This window comes from Camelus bactrianus, chromosome 22, assembly GCF_048773025.1.
Source record: "Camelus bactrianus isolate YW-2024 breed Bactrian camel chromosome 22, ASM4877302v1, whole genome shotgun sequence".
NCBI classification, from domain to species: Eukaryota; Metazoa; Chordata; class Mammalia; order Artiodactyla; family Camelidae; genus Camelus; species Camelus bactrianus.
The window spans coordinates 30679377-30687608 of NC_133560.1; positions in this window are offsets into that span (position 1 = coordinate 30679377).

An 8232-nucleotide genomic window follows, 5' to 3' on the forward strand; every position below is an offset into this window, starting at 1 on the left:
AGCACAGAGACCTGAGAGACGGTCAGAAGGCCTACCGTGGCAGTTGCATCACCGAGGGGAGGAAGAGGGAGGGTGGGGCAAAGGTTACGTGCGAAGAGAGGTAGCTGAGAATCTTCCAAAATGTGTCAGGACATCAATCTACATATTTAACAAGTCCAGTGACCCAAAGTAGAATTAAAAACAAAAACACATATAATCTAACTGCTGAAAGCCAAAGGAAACATCTTAAAAGCAGCCAGGAAACAGAAAGAACTACCAAACTAGAATTCGCTGCCCCTCCCAAGTGAAAATAAAGACAAAAGACAGATGGAGGCAAAGGAAGGTGGACCGCAACTGCACCGCAAGCAAGTGGATTGCACTCTCCAGGTCAAAGGTGAGGGCGGCAGACTGGACACGAAAGCAGACTGCTCGGTAGCCGCCAGAGCCTCGCTGTAATCACAGAGACACAGAGAGAGGGAAGAGGAAAGGCGGACAGAGTCACTCTACACAAATGCTCACCAAAAGAAAGCATACTTCCACCAGTATCAGAAGCAGCGGACTGCAAAGCAGTAAGTGCTGCTGAAAGGACATTTCACAAGGAAAAGAGGCTTAATTGTATTTTTTTTAACAGTCCTAAATACTTATGCACCAGAGAACAGGTTCAAAGTAAGAGCTGAATAGACGAAACTGAGAAATAAGCAAATCTATGCTCACAGCTGGAGACAGACACCATCACACCTCTCCATAGAGACAGAAGAAATCACAGTGTTTAAGATCTGAACATGCACAACAGACCTGCCGTAACTGGCACACACACAACCCCACACACCCAGCACCTGCCGAGCACAGGAGGCCATGAGCGCAGCAGTAGTGTGCTGTGCCGTGACTCAGGCCTGGACGAGGGTCACTCACCTGCAGACTGGTCTCCAACTGCAGGGGAATCGGACTGGAGCCACCCGTAAAATAACAAGGAATCCCCCAATGTTTGGTAATTAAGAAACACTTTTATATAAAACATAGGCTAAAATAGAAACCATCTGGAAATTGGGAACAATATTGCAATTGTAATATGCCAGAATTTAAGGACCCTGCTAAAAGCAGAATTGAGGGGGACATTCATACTTTATCCATAGATTGGAAAACAAATGTTGAAAATCAGTGGTCTAGATTGGAAGAATCAGTGGCATTCAAATGACCACACTATCCAAGGCAACCTACAGCTTTAACACAACCCATGGCATTTCACAGAACTAGAGCAAGTAATTTTAAAGCTTATACGGAAACACAAGACCCTAAAGAGCCAAGCCAGTCCTGAGAGCCAGCAGAACTAAAGGAAGCAGGCTCCCTGACGCCAGACTGCACGGCTATGGTGACCCTGGCCGTGTGGCGCAGGGGCGGAAGCGGACACGCAGATCAGCGAGCAGGGCGGGGGGCCCAGAACAAGCCCGCGCGCTCATGGCCAACCGGCCTGCAACGCAGGTGGCGGGACCGCGCGGTGGGGAAGACCGTCTCCTCAGTAAGCGGTGCCGCGCAAAGCGGGCAGCCACGCGTGAGAGGGTGAAACCAGCACGCTCTCCAGCACCCCGCCTACAAAAATAAACTCGATGGATCAAAGAACTAGATGTGAGACCAGATACTGTAAGACTCCTAGAGGAAAACAGACAGAAAGCTCTGACATAAATTGCAGAAATATCTTTTTGGATCCATCTCCTAAAATATAGGAAATAAACAAAAATAAACAGATGGAACCTAATTAAACTTAAAAGCCTTTGCAGAGCAAAGGGAACCATCAAAAAAAAAAAAAAAAAAGACAACATACTGAATAGGAGAAAATATTTGCAAGTGCTGTGAGTGATAAGGGACCAATATCGAACAGCTACAAACAGCTCAGACAAACTCAACAGGAGAAAACCAAACCAACCAATTAAAAAATGGGCAGAACTGAATAGATATTTTTCCAAGGAGAACATGCAGATGGCTAACAGGCACCTGAACAGATGCTCAACATGGCTAATGATGAGGGAAGGGCAAATCAGGACCACAATGAGCCGTCACCTCGTACCTGTCAGAATCAAAAAGAGCACGAATGCTAAGTGCTGGCAGGGGCGTGGGGAGGAGGGAGACCTCGCGCACCGCGGGTGGGAATGTAAGCTGGCAGCTCCTGGAGAAAACAGCACAGAGGTTTCTCAGACACCTACAAACAGAGCTACCATATGGTCCAGCAGTTCCACTCCTGGCTCTACATCCCCCCCAAAAAACCCCAACAAAAACGCTAATTCAAAAAGACACATGCACCCAACGTTCACAGCAGCGTTATGTACGATGGCCAAGACGTGGAAGAAACCTAAGTGTCCATCAGCAGACGACTGGATAAAGAAGAGGTGGTGTATGTACACAATAGAATACTACTCAGCTATAAAAAAGAGGAAAACTTTGCCATCTGCAGCAACACGGATGGATCTGGAGAGCGTTATGCTAAGTGAAATAAGAGGACAAATACTGCGCATTACTTACACGTGGACCCTAAAAAATAAAACAAACTGGGGAACGTAACCAAAAAAGAAGCAAACTCACAGATACAGAGAACAGACTAACGGCCACCAGCACGGGGAGGGGCGACCCCGGGGTGGGGAGAGGAAGCTGCGAACTGCTGGGTGGGAGACAGGCTCAAGGCTGTACTGGACAAGGCAGGAACAGAACCAACGTTTTGTAAAAACTAAATGGAAAGTACCTTTAAAAATTGTGTAAAACTTTTTTAAAATATTAAATAAAAAATGAGTAAGGAAACTTTAAAAGCACATAATAAAAATAAAATTGATGGTCAAAGCTTTCATCTTAAGAAACTAGAAAATTAACAGCAAGTTCAAGCCAAACAGGAGAAATAACAAAATAACGAGACCAAAAACGAAGCAGAAAACAAATGAAATACAAACCATTAGTGGGTTCTTGATGAACCCAGAGCAAAAGGTTCTGTTTTGTTTTAAAGACAACAGGAGACCAGTAGCAGAAGTGAGGAGGGGCTAGCACTACAGCAGCAGGCCCGACAGACATTCGAGAGGCGATCGAAGGGGCTCAGCTCCTGGTCAGGGTACGGACTGACGCGGCAGACCGCAACTTCAGCTGGTTAGACGTGAAACCAGACAGAAGGACAGAGTCGCTACGGAAATCACACACAGGTTCAGTGTCTGCGGAGAGCTCCAAGGACTTAATGCAAGAAAATTTAAATAGAATTACCATGGGATCCAGCAGTCCCGCTTCTGGACGTGTACTCAAAGGAAATGAAATCAGTTGTCTCGGAGCACATCTGCACCCCCACGTTCACAGCAGCATTATGCCCAGTTGCCGAGACTTGGAGACAACCAAGTGTCCAGATGGATGAATGGGCAAAGGAAATTACGTATGTATGAATATTATTCAGCCTTAAAAAAGAAGGAAATCTTGCCATCTGCAACCTGAACAATGGCCCTGGAGGACATTATGCTGAGTGAAATAAGCCAGACACAGAGAGATACATATTGTCTGACCTCACTTATATGCGGAATCTAAAGTTAAGATGAAATCATGCAGGCAGAGAGAACGGTGAGTGCCAGGGGCTGCTGAGTTTGGGAGGGGGAAGGTGCTGGCTGACGGACACAGGCTTCCAGTCACGAGGATGAGTGAGCTCTGGGGATCTGGGCGCTCACGTGCAGCACGGCGCCATAGTTACAACACTCTGTTCTGTACTTGAAATTGGCCAGGAGAGTTACCTCCTGAGTGTTCTCAGCACACACCAAAAAAGGTAACCGGGTGAGGAGATGGCTGTGCTGATCACCTTGATTGTGGTGACTGTCCCACAGTGTGTGTATAAGACCGTCGCAGTGTACACCCTAGGTTAAATACTCACATGTAGTTGAAACTTCATCAGTGAGATGTGGATGCCGAGGCACCCCGTGGAACTAAGCTGCAGTGAGGAAGCAGTCCCTCCCAGGGGGGCGGAGGCCAGCATCGCCCCCGGGGCATCTGTGGAGCTGGGGGCAGGGCGTTGCCTGGGGAAGGAGGAGCCAACAGAGAGGCTGGTGGCCAGGAGGGCTGGCGGAACAGACTGGGGCCTGGAGGAGATGGGCAGACTGTCTCCCACGGGACTTTGCCCCGTGCTGGGCTGTGAGCAGGCTGGGTGGAGGGCCAGAGTGAAACCTGCAGTCTTTCGTGCTTAGAGATCAGGGAAATCAGAACGCGGGGCTAGCAGGTGAAGACCTAAGCGAGCGTCAGGACCGCTGGGCTAGAACTGAAGCTGATCAAGGTGGAAGCCCAGCCTCTGCAGCCAGCTCCGCTCCTGGGAGACCCTCCCCCAGGCTCCCCGGGGAGGGAGGGCGCGCTCTTGCTGGGGGAGAGGCACCTGGCTTCTCGTCCCTTCACACGGGGCTTGGAAGGCAATGAAAACTGGGAACATGGCAAGGAGGGAAATGCTACCCATAATCAAGAGGGAAACCAGTCGACAGACGCAGACCCACAGAGGCCCCGATGCTGACACCAGATGCCAAGGATGGGAGAAATCACTGCGATGAATCCGGTAAAGAACAGAGAGGAAAACAGGGCATGGGGTGAAGAGAGAGGATTTCAACAGAGAAATGGAAATGCTACGAAGAGAAAAGAGCCTCTGGAACTGAAAAATACCTGAATAGGATGTACCGGATTTGGTCGCTTACAGGAGACACAACCGGAGAGGCCAAATATTTATCTCCAAAGACAGGTCCAAGTTCTCCAGGCTGAAGCCCAGACAGAAAACAGGGGGAAGGAACCCGGAGCAGAGTATGAGAGACCTGCGGGGTCACATCACGCAGCCCCGCACAGAGGTCACTGGAATCCTGAGGCGCAAAGAGAAGACGGGCACACCAGGTGTGTGAATAGCTAACAGACTGATGGAAAGTACCAGCCCGCAGACCCACGGTGCTCCGCAAACACGCAGCAGGGTACGTACGGGAGAAGCCACGCTCCGTGGCCAAGGACCTCCAAGACAAAGGCGAAACACTGAAGGGCAACCAGACAGAAAAGGCTCCTTCCAAGGGTTGATGGTGGCAGCTCCCCGATGGGACAGCATCTTTAAGATGCTAAAAGGAGCCCCGTAGATGTCCACTGACAGACGGCTGGATGAAGAAGCCGTGGTGTGTGTATGCACGCCATGGAACACGACTCGATCGTAAAACCGTAAAATGCCATTTGCAGCAACATGGATGGAGCTAGAGATCATCACTCTAAATGAAGCCGGAAAGAGAAAAACACCATAGGGTGTTTTACTCACACGTGGAACCTAAAACAAAGAACACGATGAATTCACCTACAAGACAAACAGACTTGACTCACAGACAGAGTAAGCAATCTTATGGTTACTGGGGAAGGGGTGGGAAGGGATAAATTTGGGAGTTTGAGATTTGCAAATGTTAGCCACTACATATAAAAATAGATTTAAAAAGTTTTTTCTGTACAGCATAGGGAACTATGTTTAATATCGTGTAATAACCTTTAATGAAAAATACAGAAACGAATATATGTATGTATATGCATGACTGGGACACTGTGCTGTGCCCCAGAAATGGACTCACTGTAACTGACTGTACTTCAGTAGGAAAAAAAAAGACACGCAAAGGCCACAGCCACGCCCAAACCGCTGCCAACCCAGAACCCCACTCCCGCCGAACATACCTCCTGCCAATGCAGGCGGAAGGTGTCTTCGGGCAACTAAAGGCTGGATTTTTTCACAACACCCCACACCACAGGGAATATTAAAGAGAGTGTTTGGGTGGAAAGGCCAGGGTCCTGGAGGGAAGCTGCTGGCAGCAGGGAGAAACAGGGAGGTGGGAGGTGGTGACATGGGGGTGAACACACGGGAACTCTCCAAAACTGTATCTGTGAGACTTGACCACATAAAACAAACATGGTGACACGGAATCGCGCACTTTTAACAGACGCCAGAAGTAAAATAAATGGCAGAAACAGCACACATGGGGGGAGCAGAAGAGGACACTGCCTGCCGGCCTGCACGTGCATCGCCACCTCTGCGCTTCTCCGCTGCTGGTTATTATGAACCGGCACGTGATCCTCAAAAAAACAGACAGACTTACCCTCTGATCCAGCAGTCCCACTCCTGGGCATATAAACAGAGGGAACTCTAATTCGAAAAGATGCGCACCCCAGTATTCGTAATAGCACTGTTTACAACAGCCAAGACATGGAAGCACCCTAAATGTCCATCAACAGGCGGTTGGGTAAAGAAGCTGTGGTGTATACGCAGCGGAACACGACTCCGCCATTTAAAAAAATGAAATAATGCTATCCGCAGTGACCCGGATGGACCTGGAGATTATCATTCTAAGTGAAATAAGCCTGAAAGAGAAAAATACCATACGTTACTTATGTGTGGAATCTAAAAAAAAAGAAAAATGAAAAAAGAGGACACTAAGGAAGTCATCTACAAAACAGAAGCAGGTTCACAGAGTCTTAACGGTCTGAGGGGAGAGAAAGGGAGCAGGAGAGGGGGAACATGGGAGCCTGAGATTTGCAAATGGTGACCACCGTACGTAAGGACAGATTTAAAAGAACAAACGTCTTCTGTGTAGCACCTGGAACTATACTCAGTGTCTTACGATAGCCTTTAAAGAAAAGTATGTGTGTGCACGCCTGGGACACAGTGCTGCACACCAGAAACTGACACACTGTAACTGACCGCAATTCAAAGAGAGAGAGCGCCTGAGTCGGTGCCTCTGGCTCCAGTCCACCCCGCAGGGCTCGGGCTGGCCTCCCCTCTGCCTTGCTGTCCAGCGCATCCAGCGCGTCCTGGCAGCACCTGGAGCCCCTGGCTTCTGAAAAGGCTACTCCGTCGTTGCCTCCCTCCCGAGGCCGAACCCTCTCGCTTTGATAAAGATTCTACCTCTTTGCCCGTGGGCCTTGACGGTGATTGTCTTGCAAGGACGTGCCTCATGGGTGACTGTTCTGATTCACCTGGAGGTTCAGGTCTCTCAGTCTTCAGTGGTCGTTCTGACCCACATTTTCAAAGATGCAGGTGAAACCCTCCCTCCGCTGCCACCCGGCACCACCTCCATGCTCCCCACACCACTCACTGCTTCACCTCTGCATTCTCCTCCTGCTTCCAAGGTCTTTTCCCACATCCTTCTCAGCACTTTGGGCACCTGGCAGTTTATCCTTCTTTTCTAAAGTCATTTTGTTCTCACGCTTCCTTCCCAAATCCCATCAGTTGTTTCCAGGCCTGGGTTCCATCCATGTCCCTCCTTAGTTTCTGAATTTCTGAGCCAAGACGGTTTCACATCCTCTGACCCTGTTGGAGTAGCCTTGTGCGCCTGCCCTCCTCCGGCCTCAGGTCATCTCCCTGGGGAGGCCGGGCATCCTGTTGCTGGGGCGAAGGACCGTGTTGGGTCGTGCTGTGAACTCCTGCTCCCTTTGCTTCTGGCCACTTGCTGGCTGCCCCCCATCCCTGCCGTTGCTCCCACAGCCTGACAGAGACGCAGGGGGCCAAGACCCGACGGGGTATCTGGGGACTTCACTTACTTTAGAAGTGTGGGCAGGACTTTGCACACACCTGGTCTTCCCCTCGGTGGCTCTGACTTGTCCTGAGCAGGCTGGCAGCAGGCAGGGCAGGTGCTGTCAGCATCTTCAGCTTCCTGGGATCCCTGTTGAAATGTTTATAAAGAACTGTTGCTGATCTGCGTCTTGCCAGTTGCCCGCTGTTGTGAAGGCCTCACCTCCTAACACCATCCTGCTGGGGGTGGCAACCTCTGGACGCTGAGGGACAGAAACAGTCACTCTGTAGCCACCAGGATCGCTTTTCCTCTGCTGCGTCCGTGGTGACTGGGAAGCCGTCACCGGGCTTCCCCCTCGGCGCTGTTGGCCTCCCTCGAGACCCAAGCACCCAGACACAGTTGGCGCCTCTTTGCTCCTGGAAGGGAAGCAGCCTGAGTCAGGGGTCCCAATGTGTGTGTGGAGACCCAGGGGGAGCCCCTGTCCTTCAACGCCCGGATCTGTGGTCTCCCCCTCCCATCACTGTTTGCTTAAGGCTGTTCTTCCCACCTGCCCCCAATAACCCAGCCCAGTGCTTACCTTCACTTTAGTTCTGCTACTTTGTTTCCCACCATCCACTTCTCCTGAGCAAGGGGCCTGCCACCCCCTGGCTCCTTTCCAGACTGTCCCACCTCCGCCTGTCCCCCCCAGGGACACTGTATCTGAGCTGCTGCTTGGCTCGGCCAAGCCTCTCGGAAAGACGAC